This window comes from Adiantum capillus-veneris, chromosome 1, assembly GCF_014529385.1.
Source record: "Adiantum capillus-veneris isolate H3 chromosome 1, ASM1452938v2, whole genome shotgun sequence".
NCBI lineage: Eukaryota > Viridiplantae > Streptophyta > Polypodiopsida > Polypodiales > Pteridaceae > Adiantum > Adiantum capillus-veneris.
This window is the reverse complement of record NC_140931.1, coordinates 179907655-179930169: the sequence shown is the minus strand read 5'-3', so window position 1 is coordinate 179930169 and position 22515 is coordinate 179907655.

Below are 22515 nucleotides of genomic sequence, written 5' to 3'. Positions count from 1 at the left end.
TCAATTCAATGAATTTTGATCTGTTTTCTTTGTAAATGCTCTAGATCACAAGGGTGCACTGAGATGTATCTTTTGACCCCACATCTGGCCTCTAGGACATCATATGCACATGATGTGTAGGTGGTCAGACTGGACTTCTGTTTCTACCCAAGGTGCCTCTTGATATGTAGATCGTGATTATGTGCTCACAACTAATTTTGGATGTCAAAATTGTACAAAATCACCCGGGGCATCCACTAGGAAATATGTAAGATAGCACGTGCGAACAAAATAAGGGATTTATAATTAGGTACATCTACAAAATAATGTACTTACATAAAGGGTTTTTTAATTAATAAAGTGAAAAATTTCATACATAAGGGCTAGTTATTTTACAAAAATGCATACATAAGGGGTACATATAATACTTGGAAATATACAGGTAAGGGATTATCTAAATACCTATTGTTCTCACGTGCTATATGCAATTTTTACATGGTGGACTCCCCGGGCAAAATCACCACTTTTTGAGAAGGAAATCCCCGAAAGAGTAAAATCTCCTTAATACTCAATCTATATGCCCAAATGAAATGAAATTTGGTGTATGTGCTCAAAACAGCTTGCAAAAGATGGATATAGTGTCAAAAGTTTATTTTGCCTGCTGTGCAAGAATTACCGTGTAGACATCATACGTTTTGATGTCTGCTGATGAATTTTTGGACAGAATTCATTTACAAGCATCCCCAAATCTTCAGCACTAGTTACCTAGAACTTTCACAAATTTCCATGCTCAAAACCACAAGTTTCTCTTTTTTCTATTTTAGACATTCCGTCTTTTGTCTTTTTGGTGTCAAGAGCTGGTCAAAACTCTAGTCTCAATGTATACTTAGGGTAAAACCCCCCTTCTGAATACTCTGGTGCAGTCATATTTTTGAAATTTGGTCTCCAGATTTGGTCTTGAATTTATGAGTAGAAAAACGCTTCACTACCACACACGGACAAGCAAACACTTAATGTTTGAGCCGCTGCTCTTGATTGAAACCCTGTGTTTTTACCTTGAACTCTGCCTTCTTAACCACATTTTGACCATGCCAGGCCCTCCAATTGAGGCCACAAAAAATGGAAAAAACTTTAAGACACCTCTCCTTGGACATTTGTCCCCCAACTTCTGACTAACACAACTTGACCACCATGATACACCGTCAATTCTTTCTCACTTCACATGTTGTACCCTTTGACGAGGCCAAAAAACACCAGATGGCACAACTTGACCATAAACCATATTCCATATGGAACTGACTCCCACACTTGGAGTTTGACATATCCATTGTAATCAAACTCAGTCCACACACATGCCCTTAGGAAATGAGATTTTAATGCAAGTAAACAAACTAATCTCACACACACGGCCCTTAAGATGTGTCTATCTAGAAACTAACATGACTTTGAAATCCAATTTTGACAATGTTTAACCATGCATAAGTGATGCACTATGACCACTGTAGACATGTAGTAGTGTTAGTGTGTATACGCGCTTCACTAGGGGCACTTTTCTCCCACTGGGTTTTTCCCCTTGGACATCTGGTGTGAAAGGACACCTTATCTCTTAGGGTTTCTATAAGCTTTGTAGCTCTGAGTTTGTATATACACTATTATTCTAATACAGAGAGAGAGACTACAGAGATCTTGTACGCAAGCTCTGTGTCTTCTCCTTCTCCATCTTCTTCCTACTCTGAGTTGTTGTCTTCCTTTTGTTTCCTGTTTCATCATCTTCAACAATTGGTATCAGAGCTTGGTGATTTCCAGAGCCTCTACTTGCGTTTTCGCGTCCGCGCGCGCAATCGCAGTTTTCAGGCAGTTTTCGGAAAATTTGCTCGTGGAAGCATCCTCGACGTTCCGGGAGTATTCTGAGTAGGCAACCTGGGGTTTTACCCCCCTTTCGAAGCCGTTCAAGCCCTCAGAATTTTGTTCTGAGCAACGTAGCAGAAGTTACTTTTTGGAGGCGTTTAGATCAAGAGGTTGTGCTTTTTGACAGATATTCTTCAGGTAAACAGTTCTTTTGGGAAGCAGCTTGTCTTAGCTTTGTGCTGAGATTTTGTGTAGAGTTTTGCTTACATTGGAGAGGAGATTTGTGAATCTCTTGGAGGTTCTTTTGCTCTCTTGTGTGCATCCACAGTATGGCTCAATCTACGGAGAAAGAGATTTTTGGTGCGTTTACATCCGAAGACAAATTGGATGGTACCAACTATTCTCTTTGGTCTTTTATGGCCAAAAATGTTTTGGTTGGTAAAGGATTGTGGGATTATGTATCTAGAGATGAAGTTCGTCCAGTTAGCATTGCACCTGCCACGCCTGGTCGTGGTGCAGCTGTTGGTGCAGGACCCTCACAAGTCACTCCAGAGCAAAAGAGATGGGATACTAAAGATGCACAAGCTATGGCTGTGATTGCCTTAACCATAAAGAGGACAATCACACCACATATCAGATCTTGCAGAACTTCTGAGGATGCTTGGAACACTTTGCAAGCTATGTTTGGAGGAAGAAACGCTGCCAGAATAGAGTTTTTGAAGAAACAACTTGACAAAATACAGATGGACAAAGGTGCCGATATCGTCGAGCATCTTACAAAAATCAGGGATCCTAAAGAGAAATTGCTTAGCATTGATGAAGTGATTCTAGAGAAGGACTTGGTTTTCAAAACACTCAATTCACTACCACCATCTTATTTGAATTTTCAGACTTCTTTGACTCTGTCTTTGCGAGCTAATCCTGAGTCTGTTCATCTTGAAGAGTTAGTGGCTTTGCTATTGCAGGAGGATCAATCACGTAAGAACAAGTCTTTACAGGTGGATGGTATGGATCATGCTCTTGTTGTACAGAACAAAAACAAGGGTAAAGAGAGTGCTCATTACTCCAAGTCTAGTGCAGGACAATCTTCAGAGAAGTCTAAAAGTGATTCCGACAAGTCCAAGAAGAAAGGTAAATGTCACTACTGCAAAAAACTTGGTCACTACATTAGTGAATGTAAAAAGCGAATTGCTAAAGAAAAGAAGAAAGAGTCAAGTTTGGTTGTTTCAGCTTCTGGTGATTCTTCTACAGCTAAAGAAGAGTCTGCAAACTTTGTGCAGGATTCTTATGCTTTTGTAGTATGTTTAGATTTTTTTGCTTACAGTGTTGAAAAGACACAAATGATTTGGTACTTTGATAGTGGTGCATCCAGGGATATTACTTCAAGGAAGGATTTGTTTTGTTCATTGGATGCAGCTCCAGCATGAAAGAAGGTGACATGTGCAAATAATGCTTCTTATCCAATCAAAGGCGTTGGTAATATTTTGATTACCATTTCAGATGGTTCAGATTTATGCTTGCCAGATGTCTTATATGTTCCAGGGATCAAGAAGAATTTGTTGTCTGTATCCTCTCTTGCAAAAAATGGTCTTCGGGTCATTTTTGAGGATGACAGATGTGTTGTACGAGATCGAGAGAATGGTTATTCTCTTATCACTACAGGTACACTGGAAAATAGACTATTTGTGCTAGATCGTTATGAAAAGCAGATTCAGGTATGTATTGCAGAAACAAAGACTCAGGCCATGCAGGATGTTGAGTTGTGGCATGCTAGATTTGGGCATGTTAGTTATGGCAATTTGATGACTTTACAACGTCATAATATGGTGCATGATTTGTCTTTATTGGAGATGCCACCAAGACATGTATGTGAAGGTTGCGTTCTTGGAAAGATGCACAAATTTGCATTTTCGCCGGATGGTTCAGTTAGAGCGACACAAAAGTTGCAGCTTGTACACAGTGATGTATGTGGTCCTATGAGGACACCATCTATATGAAACAACCTTTATTTTGTGACCTTCATTGATGACTTTTCCAGGTTTTGTTGGGTGTATCCACTCAAAGCAAAGTCAGATGTGTTTGCATTTTTTCAACATTATGTCGCCATGGTTGAAAATGAAACAGGTTGCAAAGTACAGACTCTTCGTACCGATCGAGGAGGTGAATACATGGCAGGTGCATTTAAGGATTTTTTGGGAAAGAAAGGCATTAAACACCAATGCACTATGCCATACACACCACAACAGAATGGTGTTGCAGAAAGGAAGAACAGGTCTTTAATGGAGACGGCTAGATGTATGCTCAAGGATAAGAGTTTGCCTCATAAGCTATGGATGGAGGCAGTTACTTGTGCAGCACATGTTTTGAACAGGTGTCCTACTCGTGCCTTGAAGACCATTACTCCATATGAAGCTTGGTATGACAGAAAACCTTCAGTCAGTTATCTTCGTGTTTTTGGTTGTCTTGCTTATGCTCACATCCCTCAGCAGTTACGTGGGAAGCTTGATGATAAGGCAATCAAATGTATATTTGTGGGGTACAGTAGTGGAAGTAAAGGTTATAGACTTTACAATCCTGCTACAAACAAGATTTTTGAAAGTCGTGATGTAATTTTTGCAGAAACTACTGCTCAACCTATGGTTGCTTTTGATGTACCGCATATGCAGACACATGATGTATTTGAAGGTTTGCTTCCTTCTGTTGTGGAGAATCAAGAATCACAACAGGTTGATAATCTTGATCAATCTTTTGATCAGCATGTGACACCTCATGATGTAGAGGAAATTGTGTGTGAAGAGCAAGAAGTTCTCAGGGAAGAAAGAACCTTGCCTAAATGGGTTCAAAAAACTTTGCAGGATAGCAAGTTGGATGCACCGTTGCCATGAAAAACACGTGCTGGTACTACTTTTGGCAGAGAGCAAGTAGATTTGGCTTGCTTTAGCACTCTTTGTGATGCAGATGAGCTTGATTCATTTGAACAAGCTTTAGAGTGTGTTCAGTGGAAAGATGCTATGCAGCAAGAAATTGATTCTATTCATAAGAATCATACATGGGATCTAGTGGACTTACCTACAGGTAAAAAAACTATTGGTACAAAGTGGGTTTTTAAGGTAAAAAGGAAACAAGATGGTACCGTTGACAGGTACAAAGCAAGGCTTGTGGCAAAAGCCTATGCGCAACAGAAAGGCATAGATTATGATGAAACCTTTGCTCCCACTTCTCGTGCGTCCACAGTTAGATCACTAGTTGCAATTGCTGCTCATCATGGTTGGAAAGTGCATCAGTTGGATATCAAAACTGCTTTTTTGAATGGTGATTTGCATGAAGAAGTTTATGTAACTCAACCAAGTGGTTTTGTTGTAAAAGGTCAAGAGCAAAAGGTATGTAGATTGCGTAAAACTTTGTATGGTCTCAAACAGGCTCCGAGAGCATGGTATGAGAAGATACATACTTATTTGATTGGCCAGGGATTTCAGAATAGTCCAACAGAAAGTACTTTGTATGTCAAAAAGAGAGATGGAGTTCTCATTATGCTAACACTTTATGTGGATGATATGCTTCTTACAGGCAATAATGCAAATGAAATTGAAGCGTTTAAAGATGCTTTGAGAAAAACCTTTGAGATGTCTGATCTTGGTTTGCTACATTATTACTTGGGTATTCAGTTTGTGCAATCAGAGGATGGCATATACATGTTGCAGGCAAAATATTTGCATAAAATTTTGGACAAGTTTGGTATGCAAAATTGTAAGCCAATCTCTACACTGTAGAAACTGGATCAAAGTTGAGCATGCATGATGCTGGAGAACCTTTTGATGTACATACTTATGCAGCAGCCGTTGGTTGCTTGATATATTTGGCAGGCAACACTCGTCCAGACATTCAATTTGGGGTTTCACAAGCAAGCAGATTTATGCACAGCCCAGGTATGCATCATTGGCAGGCTGTGAAGCGCATACTTTGTTACCTTTCAGGTACCCCTAATCTTTCCATGTTCTTTCCAAGGGGGGATATGTATGGAAAGCACAGTTCTATGCAGCTTCTTGGTTACAGCGATTCAGATTGGGCTGGTGATTTTGACACACGACATTCCACAAGTGGCAATTGTTTTTTCTTGGGAAATGCATGTATATCTTGGCTAAGCAAGAAGCAACCCACAGTGGCTACATCAACTTGTGAAGCTGAGTACAGGGCAGCTTTCACGGCAACAGTTGATTGTGTATGGATACGCAGGTTATTGGCAGATCTTTGTGAGTGTCAACAGGCACCCACTACCATTTTCACTGACAGTCAGAGTGCTATGGCAGTTGCAAGGAATCCAGTATTTCATGCAAGAACAAAGCACATAGAGGTTCACTACCACTATGTCAGGGAAAGGCTACATGCAGGGGAGATCACACTAACTTACTGTCCTACACAGGATAAAATTGCAGATCTATTTACGAAGGCATTATCACGAGAAAAGTTTGAAGCTTTCCGAAAAGCTTTGGGCTTACTCTCATACACATGATGATCTGCTACCTTGTACGGATTCACACTATCACTACAGGGGGGATTTGTAGACATGTAGTAGTGTTAGTGTGTATACGCGCTTCACCAGGGGCACTTTTCTTCCACTGGGTTTTTCCCCCTGGACATCTGGTGTGAAAGGACACCTTATCTCTTAGGGTTTCATATAAGCTTTGTAGCTCTGAGTTTGTATATACACTATTATTCTAATACAGAGAGGGAGACTACAGAGATCTCGTACGCAAGCTCTGTGTCTTCTCCTTCTCCATCTTCTTCCTACTCTGAGTTGTTGTCTTCCTTCTGTTTCCTGTTTCATCATCTTCAACAACCACACCTCATCCCCTAGCACATAGATCTTGTTTTGACTTTGAAGGGTGGAAAGCAACATACACATGCACATGGGGGCTCCACATCCATAGAAGATGAGGTTCCATAAATCACATTACATTATTCTATCAATATAATCATGATGCAAAACAGACCCATCACTTTGATCAACCATAAACCATAACATCACATATATGCAAACAACAACTTTTTGCATTTTTGGGTGCATACATAACACTCAAATGAATGTATTTGACCTCAAATCAATCCATTAATCTCATACCTAGAATATATACTAGCACCTGATCACTTCACTTTGACCATATGAGATTCATGCAACAAACGATAACACAAAAAAGGCACCTTGTTCATATTTACTCATATGGCTCAAGATGACTAATCATATACCCCCATATAAGTTTATGGACATCAAACACTTGAAAAAAAACACAAAAAAAAACCATTAAACATATACAAATAGCTCATACAATTCACGACGTCGTATATTACCCCCCCTTGTTAGCAGCCCTACATGCATAGGTAATCCAATACATAGAACGATTGATAACTCGCACTCACAAAGTGATTTCAGAGACTTAAATACATTTATTAGAAAGTTTAATTAAGGTTTTGATGTTACTAAGTAAATTCACTCATTTGACGAGTCTATATAGTGGTTCTCTAAGGAGCCTAGGGTCCAAAATTTTGATTAACTATAGTGGGCAGCAAGCTGTTTTTTGACTATAACTCTTTGCTCGTGCGGAATTTTCATGTGACACCTGAGAGAGAAAATGTTTTGAATAATGTGTTTACTCTCTAGTTTATAGGTTTTGACCTAATTCATAGCGGTTCAGGAGATATGACCAAAAACTTGTTCCTTTCGTCTATGTGACGTGAAACAAAAAGCGCATTTTATGTACACATGTGACCATAAACACACGGTGTTCATAAATCAACGTACTAAACATGATGAAACAAACATGGATGAACTTCATACAGACTAGACAAGGTCATAGATACCCTCGTATACGGAAAAGCAATCACCAAGAGGGTAGTTGCTGTTAGAGGGGAAGAAGAGCCCTCCACAGAGAAGAGAGAGAGAGAGAGATGTTCACGTCCGCAGCCATAACTGATTAGATTGATTATTGTGAATGAATACAAAGGTCACAAGAGCCCATTCTTATAGGTTTGTAGTGTCCCCTCGCTCCTCATGAGCCACACTCCTTGGCATCCCCTCTAAGGTTCAAGACCATCCAATATGGCCAAGGTGTAACACATGGCACACACCGGCGTATGCCGTAACACTTGGCACGCACGGTGGACATGTGCGAACTCACTGTGTTCATGAGTCCCTTGGTTAGAAGTCAAGTGTCTTATGTGCATGTGATTTGTTTTGAAAGATTTTTTACAAAACATTTTAGGCATAGCCAAGGCAAAGTACCCCAAGTGCAAGAAGTGATGTAATGAAATAAAGTACTTGATGAAGCTCCAACAACCAATACATAATCCATCATTATCATTTTTGCCACCTCACCGCAACAAGCCGCAATGCCTCCTTACATGAATTAGATGTCAGATAAATGTGCTCCATCCGATCTTTGATCTGGTATGTCCCCGTAACCGCATCATTCTTCATCTCTTGGACACCGCAGCAGTGCTTGACAAAAAACTAGGTTTAGTATAATCCCACCATAGTAATGATTATTCGTTGGAATCCGCAGGTATGACCGCATCGACAAGTCAGCATCCATTTGAAACTTGTTGCAATCATCCGCCCCTCACACATCGCAATCATATTCCTGCCTTCATGATAATTCAATGTCGCAATCTGACGATAACTCTTACTGTGACTATGCATAAACCTCCCACATGCTGGATAAATCCCGCATGCCGCAACTGGCCACCACAGCCATAGCATCACCGTGGTGCCCTTCTCAGCATGTACTTTTCTCAGCAAATGGTGGCCATGATGGTGATGTCGCTGCAGTCGGTTGTTTGGCGTATGCTTTCCCAGGACCCCCACTTGTTTGCACTGCGTCCTGCTCAGAATCACTGCCAATGCAAAGCCGCATTCTCTTGAGACAACAGCTTGCTGAGCTCGCAAAGCTTCTCCACGTCCTGGTCTAGCGTTGCCATCCTGGCGCAGACTCGGCTGCCGCAAAGTCGGACTCAGCATTCTTGGCCTCCGACTCTGCAAGATCCTCTTTGGTGACTGACAGCATGTCTTCCACATCACGTTTGGCCTTGTGGAGAGAAGTGTTCTCATTGGTGAGGGATTCGACCTGTTTCTTGAGGGAGACGATCTCTTGTTTGAGAGAAGGAACGCTGGAGAAGAAATCGCCCTGGCGGCCATGCTGGATCTGACGTGGGTCTCTAACAGGCTTCTCGCGTTTCTGATGTCGTAAGGGGAGCGGGCACGCTCTGCAATCTTTTGGCGTTGCGAGGCTAGAGTCCACTCCTGCAGATAGCAGGTTCACTCTGATAAACCGCTTGCATTCGCCCACCTCATTTTCTTCTCCATTGACCAGCGGACACATCCATTCCCGCACCTCCTTCATCATCAAAGGGGAGTCCGCTCCGCATGTGGTCGCCAAGTGTTAGAGGGAAAGAAGAGCCCTCCACAGAGAAGAGAGAGAGAGAGAGAGAGAATTTCGCATCCGCAGCCATAACTGATTAGATTGATTATTGTGAATGAATACAAAGGTCACAAGAGCCCATTCTTATAGGTTTGTAGTGTCCCCTCGCTCCTCATGAGCCACACCCCTTGGCATCCCCTCTAAGGTTCAAGACCATCCAATATGGCCAAGGTGTAACACATGGCACACACCAGTTTATGCCGTAACAGTTGCTCAAAGAACAAAGTAGAGAGAGAAAGAGATGCTGGCTATGGATTTTAGAGCTTCTTACCATGATTTAGGAGTGATTACATGCTATGAAAAGGTTTCTTGCTTTGCCACAAGAGAGAGGCAATGAGGTCTAGGTAGAGATTTTCACCATGAAGTCGTTGGAAAACGCGCATGCCATGAAAAGAGAAGCGAAGATAGTAAGCAAGTAGAGAGAGAGTGTTCTTCTTCTTCTTTTTCCTGCGAACAAGAGAGAAGATCTTATGGAGATGGTGATGGAGAGCTTGCACCACTCCGTATAATACATAGGCATTGCCGTTCAATAGTATACACAGTTGTCGACATTGAAAACTAAGCTCTCTATGCCAATTTATAGGCACTAGATGAGGCTAGAGTGTGCCCCAAGACAATAGGTAGCACCCCCTCTCAGCCTGGATTGGCTGCAAGCTTTTAAGAAAAGACTCTAATCTTTTTTAAAAACATGGCATAGCTTTCAATAGTCAGCTCTCTCACATACTGTTCAATTTTTTTTACAATAAAAATTGACTAATTGGCTAGTATCCTGGCAACTAATGTGACTGTGACTAAACTATGTTGCACTATGATGCGTCAAAATAATTATGACTTTCTTGTACTACCCCGATGTATTTACGGTGTCTATTTTTATAAAAATAATTCCCATAAAAATCATGTTCAATCCCATTTCTTGACCGGATGGTTGTTTTTAAACCCAACGGTGACTAAAAATAATAGAGCAAGGGTGCCCTTGAGAGTTTGAGACCCGACATCCTGTGTCGCCTCAACCAAAAAATGAAAAATGGAAATAAACATAGTGCAAGTCTTGCTAGTTAGCTCCTCTGATAGTGAACAGACTATTAATGTGTGTGAATAGACTTAGGACCATTGGATCACTTTTTCCCTCACTAGGAGGTTTTCTCCCCCTTGCATTGTATATTTACCAATCACTCTAGGCTAAATTATATTTCTATCTTACATACTAAGTGACACACTCTCTGTTGTGTGACTTGAGCTTCTTCATCTTCTCTAAGTTGTGCTTGCATCCTTGTAACTCTAATTTCAATAGTTGATCTCTCAATAGGGTGCATCATCTTGGGAATAGTCGCTAGCATTGCCAGCACCTCGTTGCTCACTATCTTGGAATTGGGTGAGCTTTGATGAGTGTTAGTGGGTTGAGTAGTACTTTGCACTTGTTTTGGCCTCCATTTTGACCACAAATAGTATCGTGCATGCCATTTTGTCCTTTTTTACAAAAAAAATTGTTAGTGCAATTTTTTGAAAAAATAGGTCCCTTATAATTCTCTTTGGGTTGTGCTACATAGTACAAATTATTTGCACTCATTTCCTCTTTCCAAGTCATTTTCACATCAAGTGCAGTCACATGCCATGGCTGAGAACAACACAGATTTTGTCAAGATGTTTGTTGTCAGGAACCAGTTGGATGGGGATAATTACCCAATGTCGTCTTGCATGATGAAACATGTTCTTGTGTCAAGGGCATTTGAAATGTTTTGTAGGGAATTGATGTATGTCAGCCTTTTGTGGATACTCACTCTATTGAGGATATTTAGTTCCTAGTAGATCTGTTACTACTAGAGTTGTATTACTACAACTGAGCAATCTTGCTAGGATGTTAGAGATGCACAAGCTCATGCATTGATTGCATTACCTGTGAAGTGCACTATTACTCCTCACATTTGTTCAACAAAATCAACAAAAAAATCTTGGGATTCTTTGGTTGATGTTTATGTTAGGAAATATGACATAGCTAAGTAGATAATGGAGTAGATTACTTAATGGAGAGAGATAATTTTCACACACAAGAGATTATAGAGTAGAGAGAGAGAGAGAGAGAGAGAGAGAGAGTACACACAATATACGTGGTTCACCCAATGTGGGCTACATCCACGGGAAAGCAACCACTTAATGGCTTTAGTACTTCAAACAAGAAGTAGTTTACAAAGGGATTATACCCTTAATAGAGCTCTCGCCTTGCTTCACTCTCACCACCTCACACCCACCTTGTTGCATCAACTTCACACTGTGAAATGTGTGTAGAAATGGACTCGTTTTATAGACCAAAAGGGCTGCCCTCTCTCATGAGAGGCAGCCATGTGTAGCCACCCTTGTGTAGATAAGTCCAAATCTGACCCTCCAATCTGCTCATTTGTGGCCGCCCTTGAGAAGACAAATTCGCTTTTGAATTCGGCCACCGGCCACCGACCATTGACTACTGGCCACCGGCCACGACCGGTCATTTTTTTACCACTTTCCGACCGCCGTCCGACCATATAAATATTCCGGCTTGAGACTGGCCGTGAAAATTTTGGTTTCCAATGCCGCGGCGAGTGATTTTTCTTCACGCACGATGGATTCTCCTCATAATGGGGGCCTTACAAATGCGTGTTTTTACCACAAAAAATTACAAGGGATAAATTAGGCTCCGTACTTAACACTTTATACAAGTCACAGTTAGACTAAAACTACAAAACTGTATAAAGAGCTGGACTCGAAGATTATGCGAGAGGAAGATGACACAGACACTTTTCTTGCTAGTATAAAGGATTTCAATGAGAAACTCATTTCTATAAGTGAATCCTTTTTTGAAATTTTGCAAACTGTCCTCAATGTATCATGTGTTGCTAGACTCCTACCAAAAGTTTGCTAGTACTTGGAGACCTTGGGGGAAGGGGGGGGGGGGGGGTATAAACTGTGTATATTGCGTGCATTCAAGGACTATTTTAACAAATCCTTATCTTTGGATTTTTGACAAATAAAATACACCCTTTTCCTATTCAATCTGTAATTTTTTCTCCCAATTTTATTTTACAATACCCTTTTGTATGTGAAAATATGAGAAAAAATGAGAATAAATAACCCCTTCTACTGCACTCACATGATAGTCACATAATAATTAAGTGTCCCCCTCCATTTGGGGACTTATGACCCAAGGAATTCCTCAAGCTATCAAGTTTGATGCATCATGCATGCTGCTATTACAAGAGTCACTTTCAAGGAAGAACATGGCAGTTAGCCGGTCACCATGGGACGGATGTCTGCAGCATACATTTTTGTTACTAACATGATGTCAATATGCAAGAAAGTGACTATGGATGGGGCACGGAGACTTAATGAGATCATAAATCTCACCAAAGTGAACCTAAAGGACTATTCCTACTTCTACAAAAGCAAGTCAACCACTTCCTAGTCAGAAATCAGTCTATGTCCGATCTCACTGCTCTAGGTCATCACGCCTTGTTGGCATCCAAACAAATTTGGAATGCAACAAAACTTAAGGAGAGGTATTACAATGCCTAAGGGAAAATTCCTACCAAGTTCTGCAGCCATCTGGGAAGGAACATAAATCACGATCCATCCCAAAAAATATAGAGAAAACTGACACAGAACTACACAGAAAGGTCCCCCTTAGGCATAGAAACACTCTTCCAAGGTCAAAACATCAAAAAACAACCATTTAAGACCTCAAATTAATGCATTTATCTCACAAACAAGATGTCGCAAACCACATCAAAACTAAGAATGATTACACTTAGATTGAAGAGCAAGAGACAAGGAGCACAATGTAATCAATATGGTGCTTTGGTCCAAAACTTTTGGGACTTGGATCATTGGTTTGGTACTTAGGTCAATTCTGGGTAATTATCCTCAGCCTTATAGAAATTTGGCATTATGATGGGATTTTGGAATCCAAATGAGTTGATACTTCATGGCTAGACCTTGTTTGGTGTTTTGAGCCAGATGATGTGAATTTTACTCTGATTGGGTAGAAAGGTACATGGATCGTGATCCATGTTGGGAAGGATTTTGGGACAGCCTTTTGCACACATGTTCCTATAGGTCTTCCTAGGACACTAGTGAATTTTTTTCAAATTTGGACCTATTTTTCCTATGTCTACTCAATTTCTCAGTTTATGGTCATGTTTTCCCTATCTTAACCATATTGTTTTTTGGAACCACTTTTGGGCACTTCTTTTGACTGACATCTGATAATGCCTTGACTATGGATGATTTGTGCATGAAAATCACGGTCTTTCCTATCTCCCCTCCAGCTTCCAACAGTTTTTGAATCCATTTGAAGGGGAAAATTGATCTAGGCAATTTGCCCAAATTTGAAGGTATTGTTTTGCTTTGCTTTGCCCTAGTTAGACCTTTAGTGTTACTTCTCCTTGAGAAAAGAAAAAGAAAACAAAATAACATATACAAAATGATGAGTATCTACTGTGTTTTCCCCCCTTCTTATAGTAGTGAGTCGTCCCAGAGACGAACATGGGTACAAAGTAAGTGTCTATGTGTAGCCGTATATTGTGGCTCTAGGATGCAAATTGAGGATATGCATGGGGTAACAAAGTGCTGTGCAAGATATGGTTTCTGAACAATAAGTTCAGTGGTTTTTGAGGATGAGGTTAGGTTGAAGCTACGTGGTCTGAACAAAAGTAGTTGTAGAAGACACACTCATTCTTTGACACTGGCAGCTAGAAGGTGTGACATTGCATTGTCTTTTAATTGAGGGTTTGGGTTTGGACACCCCTGACATTGCTTTTATGTGGACTTCTGGTTCAACTCATTTAGTGAGCGATTTTGTTTCTATTTCCATATCCAAATGAATTCTTTTGGTTGTCAATGGGGTGTTTGGATAGACCTGGTTTGCTTGACAAATGCCTTGGGTGGTTTGGTGAGGGTTGGTTTTGGTTGATGCATCTTGGGTGGACTTGTAGTACCATTTTGTTTGGGTATCCATAATTTCTTCACATGGGTTTGCATAATGGACTTTTTTACCCAGATTTTCTTGACCACCGTTTGAGAACATTGTTGGATTGGAGCAGGTGTTGATTGGAGAGGTTTCCATATGTAGCCTGATGGTACAAATGGTGTCGCAAAAGATTTGTCATCTATGATGAGTTGTAAGGTATTATCCTGCCAATTTGGTGTGGCTTGATAGGTGCACATCCACGGAACTCCACGGCATTTGTATCCCTACCACATGAAACTGATGGGGATAAACTATTCCATCAATAGTTATTGGTAAATTTACATGTCCCAGGCTGCTCATTGTTCCTTTGTTTGCCACTTTGAACCCCATAGTATTTGATGTCGGAGGTTCTTTTGTTAATTTTATACAAATGAAGTAGTTGACAACATTTTCTCTTGCCCCAGTGTCCACTAATGCGCGCTTGGTGGTATCATCATCAAGTTGCAACATGATGCATAGATCTATGCCACCTAACCATGTAGAGTCTGTTTGTATGGATGCTATTGGAGGGAAATTGGTACAATTGTCCAGTTGGTTATTTCTCTGAACGTTTTCTCGCTCTGGGCTTGACTTCTTCAGTGATTTGTTGCATGTATTGTTTGGAGTTCTTCTAGTGTCAGCGGAAGAAGATATTTCTTTAATCTGCAGCCACTCATCCAATTAGGCATCTCCTCACCTGCCAATGTTGCAAGCTTGATGGTGCCACTTTGTGATATACCATGTATTAAAAAAGGCCCCATTCCTCGCTTTTTGAGTTTTTTGAAGTGTTGTTTTAGGGTATTCATTAAAACGTAATCCCCTTTTTGAAACTCCTTGCTAATCACATGTTGATCATGGAAAGATTTCATTTGTCATTTCTGAACATATATCCTTGCTACTGCCATCACTTTGGTTTCATCTAATTGTTCCAAGATGTATAATCTCTCCAATAGCTCGTGTCTCGTCCATCCTAATTGTGTCGTGACTTGTAATGTGTTAATTAAGAATTCCATGGGTAGAATTGCATTAATCCCAAACACAAGATTAAAAGGAGTAGTTCCTATGGAAGTTTTATTTGCTTACCTGTAAGCCCATAACGTAGAGTGTAGAGTTTGATCCCAATCATTTCTTGAGTCACTCACTATTTTGGTGAGCACCGTGCATAAGATTTTATTGGTACTCTCGGCTTTTGTCCATTAGCTTGTGGGTGATATGGTGCTAATTTGCAATGGATCACCATGAATTTGTCCAAGTAAGCTTTCAATGAAGTTGTTCACAAAGTGTGTTCCTCTGTCACTCACTATTCCAATGGGTAGATCGTATCTAGTAAAGATATGTTCAAGAAGGAATTGAGCCGTAGTCCGTGCTACATTTTTTTGTGTTGCCTTTGCTTCCTCCCATTTGGTCAAATAATCTATTGCTACTATGATGTAATGTGCGTGCGTCCTGTATGCAGAAGGTATGATGGGGCCATAGATTTGTATGATGGGGCCTATAAAATCTATGCCCCATTTGGCAAAGGCGCGTACTCCCATAATTGGCCATAATGACATTTGATCTCTCCCTAGGGGTGGTTTTGTGCATTGACACTCATCACATCTTTTGACATATGCCTCTGCATCCGTAAACAACATTGGCCACCATATTCCTGCGTGAAGTACTAGCTTTGCAGTTTTAGCAGTAGAGAAATGTCCCCTTGGCAGGCCCAAGTGTGCTTGTTCTAGGATAAAAAAATTTGCGCTTTTTGTGGCACACAAACGTAATTGTTGATCCTTTCCTCGCATGTACAGTTCGTTTTCAATTAGCAAATAATTATTTTCTTCCTCTTCTACAGTCCTCATTTGTGCCTTATCCCATCTCTTTGGGAAGGTCTTGTTTTTTAAGTACTCAATTATGTGAGTACTCCATTAGGGTGCTTGTACTACTCAAAATAGGGTGGCATGTTCCACTAGAGGTTGCTTCGTACAGATATTACATGATTTTACATAAGTATGGACATTGTTTCCATGTTTTTCCAATAGATCCCTAGTCTCTTTAGTCTTTGGTATGTTTGCGTTTCCCCACTGTGAAACCCCATATGTTGTATGTGAGCCTGTTTGAGGTAGTATTCGTATTCCTCCGGCTGTGTACATAGTGATATAACAGCACCTGGTGATCCACAAAGAAAATGAATTTGTTTGCAAGAAGGTAATGTCTAAATTTTTGGATTTCATATATCATTCCTAGACCTTCTCTCTTTGTAGTGGTATAATTTTTCTCTGCATTGTTCAGCTGCCTACTAGAGTAGCAAATGGGAAAATTTATTTTTTTCTCTTCTGGTTGGGCTAATATGCACCCTATGGCATAGGCTAATGCATCAACATGAACATGAAAGATCTTGCTCCAATCAAGGGCTTGAAAAATTGGAGCAAAAATTAATTCCTGCTTCAATTTGTGAAAAGTATGATCACATTCTTCCGTCCATTCAAATTTAGCAATGAGGGCATACAAAGGCTTGACTATTTTAGCATACATGTATATGAAGCACCTACAGTACCCACAATGACCCATAAATGCCTGCACTTCTTTTACTTTTGTTGGTCTCGGTAGTGCGACAACTATTTATATCTTTTTTGGATTAGTGGAAATCTCGTTTTGGACACAATGTGGCCCAAAATTTTACTTTGTTACCATGAAGACACATTTTTCAGGGTTTAAGAAAATAGGATAAGTTCTATACTTCTCGAAGAATTTCTCTAGGTGCGTTATGTGATCACTTCTCAGGTGAGAATAAACACAAAGATCATCCATGTATATCTCTAAAAAATGTCTGAGATATCTCGGTGTGTTTAATCTCGTATAAACTCCGTATCCTTCAGTTTATCTATCCCCTCCTTAATTTTCTTGGCAAAAGTCTTATTGTATGTATAAGGACGTTGTCTGCATGGTCTGGCATCATTATTAAGGGGTATCGTGAGCTAACAAATCTTTGGATCTACCTTTAGATCTTTGTATGACCAAGAAAACACATCTTTATATAGTATGAGTGTATCTATTAGAAGCCGCTCTTCTTCTTTCGTGAGGTCCGTGGCAATGTATGCCCGTTTAGGTTCCTCGCCTGGTTTTGCTAATTTTATACATTTAACTTTTTCAAGCCCATCATATGAAGTTCCAGGATCTTTTGGGTCTTGTTTGGGCTTTTGCACTACAATTTTTCTATCTTGAATGGTATACTTTTTGTAGTGGGAAGGTGCATCAAACTTATCATCGTTTGATTCATCATCAGTTTCCAACTCTATTGTCCAAACTTCTTTCAAAGCTCTTTTCACTTCATTGTATTTGTGTTTACGCTCAGTTTTAGATATCTTTGTTGACTTTTCAGAGATACTTTCCGTATGTGGCTTTTGTTTGTTCTTCTTTTTCAAGTTTGTTTTGTTGAGTTGGGTTCCCGGAGAGATCACCTAATAAAAATGTAACCTATCACGTGAGTTCAACAGAAGGGTATTTAAAGTTCTCGAAACTTACATAAATATATATACAGAAGGGCATTATTTTTTCAAATTTGAAAAAAACTTATAGATTTTAAAAGAAAAGGATACATTATATTCCTAACAAAACTCATAGATAAGCGGTTTTACAAACATGTCTTAACGCACATGATATGGTAGTTCTACACATAGTGAACCCCCGGAGGTTGGGTTGCATGTACCTCTTTGATATCCCATCCTTAAGGTAGTTAGTTGCTTTAACCAGCCTTAGATATTGCATTTTGTCAGTTAATAGAGGTACTAAATATTCTTTTGTCTTGTTTCATTTGTTCATGTAACTTTTAATGGCCTAGAATCTTATTTGTAGCGGAAATTAGCATGAACATAGTGGGCATTTCATTAGAATAGATTCCTAATGAGAATTACAAGAGTGCTGGGGTGGAGAGAGCAACAAAAAGCATAACACCTAGTTAGATAGCATCGACAATACTTTCAAAAGAGAGAGCAATTAAGCTATTGACAACAGTTGAGGACCGGATTTGCATGGAGCCGGTCCCCCCTCCAAAAGGCTTTGTATTATGGTTTCTCCCATCAAGAGAGACTTTGTACAATACAATTCTTTGTGTTCCTTCAAGACTAGCTAGTGCAATGAAGATGGAAGCTTCATACACCAAGCAAAACACTTAATCAAACACAACTTGAATTATCCCCGTTCTCAGACCTAAGACCTCACACACCTTCGAAGATGGTGAGAGCTAGCAGGGTATGAGAGTAGATTGAGAGGAAAAAGAAGTATCTTACGAGAAAGAAGTACATCTCCTCACATAATCACTCATATTAGCATAGCTTAGCTTAGTAATTAGCTTGGTAGAGAAGATGAGCATGCATTGAAGCTTGGCTCTTGGTTGGATTTGCATCCACATGCCAAGAGAGTGTTGATGTAGGCTTCTATCTCACAAGCTTGGAGTAGGTGATGAGCTCTCCATTAAAGCTTGGGAGGAGATAGAGTATTTTCCCTTCACACATGGTCAAGTGTGAGAGTGTGAGTGTCAATGCCAAGCAAAAATCAGCCCCCTCTCTCTCTTGGGCGAGCCCTAGCTGCTAAGTTAGTCTGGCTTTTGCCTCATTGGACCTCCCCAGGTCAAGCCAATAGGGATTAAGCAGCATAAGTGATAGCCTTCTGACATGTGTCCCCCTTTCCCCTTTTGTGAGAGCTTTAGATAATTAAATAATTAAACTAAACTCTCATTGGACCCCTTTGCCTCCTGGCCAATAGGAATCAGGCAAGCCATGGGGCTCCTGAATGCTCATTGGACCCCTTGGGAGACTGCCCAATAGTCTTCTAGGACACTTAATTCTTATTGGTTTCTTTTATTAAATGTTTTTAAATTAATTAAACTAGATTTACTCTAGCCTAATTCTCATTGGTCCACTTCAAGGGTCTTCCAATAGGAATTGGGCATACCTTGTGGGCATCTGGCCTAGGGAGCTGACATGTGTCCCTCATTCCCTTTGTGTAAAGGGAGCCTGTGTGTGTGTGTGTGTGGCTTTCTCTCTCATCCCCTAGCTTTGGGGCTCGCCCCCTCCCATGTAGGGATGTAGAAAGACTTTTTGGGCACACACTAAGCATCCAATTTTCCCTAAGGTTGACCTTTGGACACAACCTTTGAATTTTGGAACCTTAGCATTTTGGAAGTCTTAATGGGCTGAACCTTAGGGTCTTTTTAGCCCGTTGTTTCACATGGCTCTTTTGCAGATGGCCCCCCCTTTGGATCCCTATTTTCCCTCCTTTGGATCCCTACTGTGGCCGGTCTGCTAACTTAACCAATATTCTAGCTTTTTCTCCCTTGGCACTTCCCCACATTAAATGATCAGTTTAATATGAGAAAATCATTTAGGAGAATTAGATATTGATTATTATGACATTACCTCTCTCTTGAAATCATAGTCGTCCTCGACTATGGTGTAGAGAAGATAAAGCATATGCATGAGTCCTTTTCTTAGCGGGTAGAGGATCCCTATGTTACCCTACGACATCATTCCATAATGGATGACTAGTCCATTTGGCGCTTGAGAGCCTGAGGCTGCCGCAAGCATGTCTGCACATTAGTCCTATCAGTCTTCCATAGTAGAGTGACAAGCTCTACTTGGTGTTCGGGAGACGTCGTCTCCGCAAACTTGATCTAAGCATGCATACTACTTCATTTTTGTGCACAAATAAAGAAAAAGAGAGTCTTATAAGACAAAAATTTTTGTTCATTTTTAACATTTTGTACATTTGCTTACTCTTGGGAAGCATTGTAAGCATTGACAAGGTTTAGGTTATCCTTTAATTGTATGCCTTGCATCCATCTAGCATCTTCAAAAGGATAATTCTTAAACTTAATAAGATTTCGTCGGATAGTCTTACCGCCTCTTAATACCTTGTCTTCATGTCGGAGAATGGACTCGGGCTGCAGCACCTCCTCGTGGTCCTCGATCTCCGGTGGGTCTTCAATAGTTGGTTCTTGAGGTGGCTCTCCTTTGTAAGGCTTCAAGAGGCTCACATGAAAAGCATTGTGTATGAGCCAATGATTGGGCAACTTAAGTTGATAGGCCATCTCATTGATTGGCCTAAGAATCTGGAAGGGACCATAGTACCTTTTTGCTAGTTTAGCATAGTACTTTTGGTGGCCCGTAGGATTCTTGCCCGTCGTGTGCCTTAATCGAGCCTTGGGAAATTTTAACAAGACCCAATCGTTTTCTTTAAAGGCTTGGGCTCTTCTGTGCTTGTCAGCAGCAGCCTTTTGCCTTTGCTGTGAGATAGAGATAGCATCCTTAATCTTTTGGAAAGATTCTTGTAGGTCTCGGCTATACTCATCTGCAGCGAAGATCTTCCCATGTACCTTAAGTAGCAAGGGACTTTTTGATCTTCCCTCAATTACCTCGAAAGGTGCTTTTCTTGTAGAAGTATGTACAGTGTTATTGTAAGCATACTCTACTAAGGGTAAGTACTTCTCCCATTGGGATCTTTGATCTACTTCCGTTACATAGGCTTTTAGTAGATCGAGAATAGTTAGGTTAGCTATTTCACTTTGGCCATCAGTTTGTGGATGATAGGCCGAAGAGAAGTTTAGCCTTGTTCCTAAATTCTCAAAGAGACCCTTCCAGAAATTACTGGTCATTCTAGGATCTCTATCCGACACTATGGACATTGGCAAGCCATGGTACTTGAAAATTTGTGAAATGAAGAGGGTTGCCATTTGATGGGCTTTGATAGTCTTTTTGACAGGTATAAAATGAGCTTGTTTACTGAACCTGTCTACTATCGTCCATATTCCCGTATTCCCATGGATAGACTTAGGCAATCCAAAGATAAAATCCATGGATATGCTCTCCCACGGTGAATTAGGGATTGGCAAGGGTTGAAGCAATCCAAGTTGCTTCCCTCTATCAAATTTTGTCTTTTGACATACCACACATTTGGAAACATACTCATGTATGTTCACTTTCATGGTAGGCCAATAGAAATATGTTTCAATTCCCTTTAGGGTAGACTGAATCCCTCTATGCCCCGCATATGGGGGAGCATGAGATTCATACATTACTTTCTCACGTAGTGAGTTAGTAACGCATAGTCTATTGCCATAGAGAAGATAACCATCTTGTAAAGTAAATGGTTCTTCTTTCTTCCCTAATGCAAGGGCTGAAATCACATCTCTAAAATCGGGATCAATAGCATACTCATCTATCATTGAAGATAGATCATTGTGAGTTGCTATGGAAACCGCATTCACTCTCGGTCGTCTTGAGAGTGCATCGGCTACTTGATTATGCTTGCCAGCAATGTGAGCAATATGAAAATGAAATTGCGAAAGGAAATTTGCCCACCTCATTTGTTTGTCGGAGAGCTTGGTCTGCGTCATGAAGTACTTAAGACTTTGGTGATCCGTTCACAGAATGAAAGGAGTCCCCAATAAATAGTGCTTCCATGAGTCTAAGGCATGTAGAACTGCAAGGAGTTCTTTTTCGTATATGCCTAGAGCTTGCTCAACAGGGTCGAGCCTTCGACTCTCATAGCCTATGGCGTGCCCTTCTTGGAGCAAAACAGCCCCAAGGCAATCACCACAAGCATCACATTGGACCTCAAATGGTTTTGAGAGATCCGGTAGTGTAAGCACAGGTTGAGAGATAAGCTTTTCTTTAAGCTTTTCGAAAGCATTGTTCTCCTTAGCAGACCACGTATACCTAACATTTTTCTTTGTTAGGTCATGTAATGGTCCCGCAATTTGTGAGAACTTTTCTATGAAGCGTCTATAGTATGCACACATACCTATAAAGCTTCTTAGTTCATGAAGATTCCTTGGTTTAGGCCATCCTTTTATTACCTCTAACTTGGATGGATCCATTTGGATTCCATCTTGAGAGATAATGTGACCTAAATATTGAATCTCTTGCAAGAAAAATTCACTTTTCTTTCGATTAACATAAAGTTTATTCTCTCTTAAAACTTGAAATATTACCTGGAGGTGTTGCTTGTGTTCCTCTAATGAATTAGAGTAGATGATAATATCATCAAAGAACACTCCAGTGAAGGTTCGATGAGGTTTGAACAGCTTCTCCATCAAGCGGTTAAATGTGGCTGGTGCATTAGTCAAGCCAAAAGGCATGACAATGTATTCGTAAAGACCAAATGTAGTACGAAATGCGGTCTTTACAATGTCTTGATCAACTATCCTTATTTGATGATAGCCACTTTTTAGGTCAATCCTACTGAAGTAGGTCGATCCTTGTA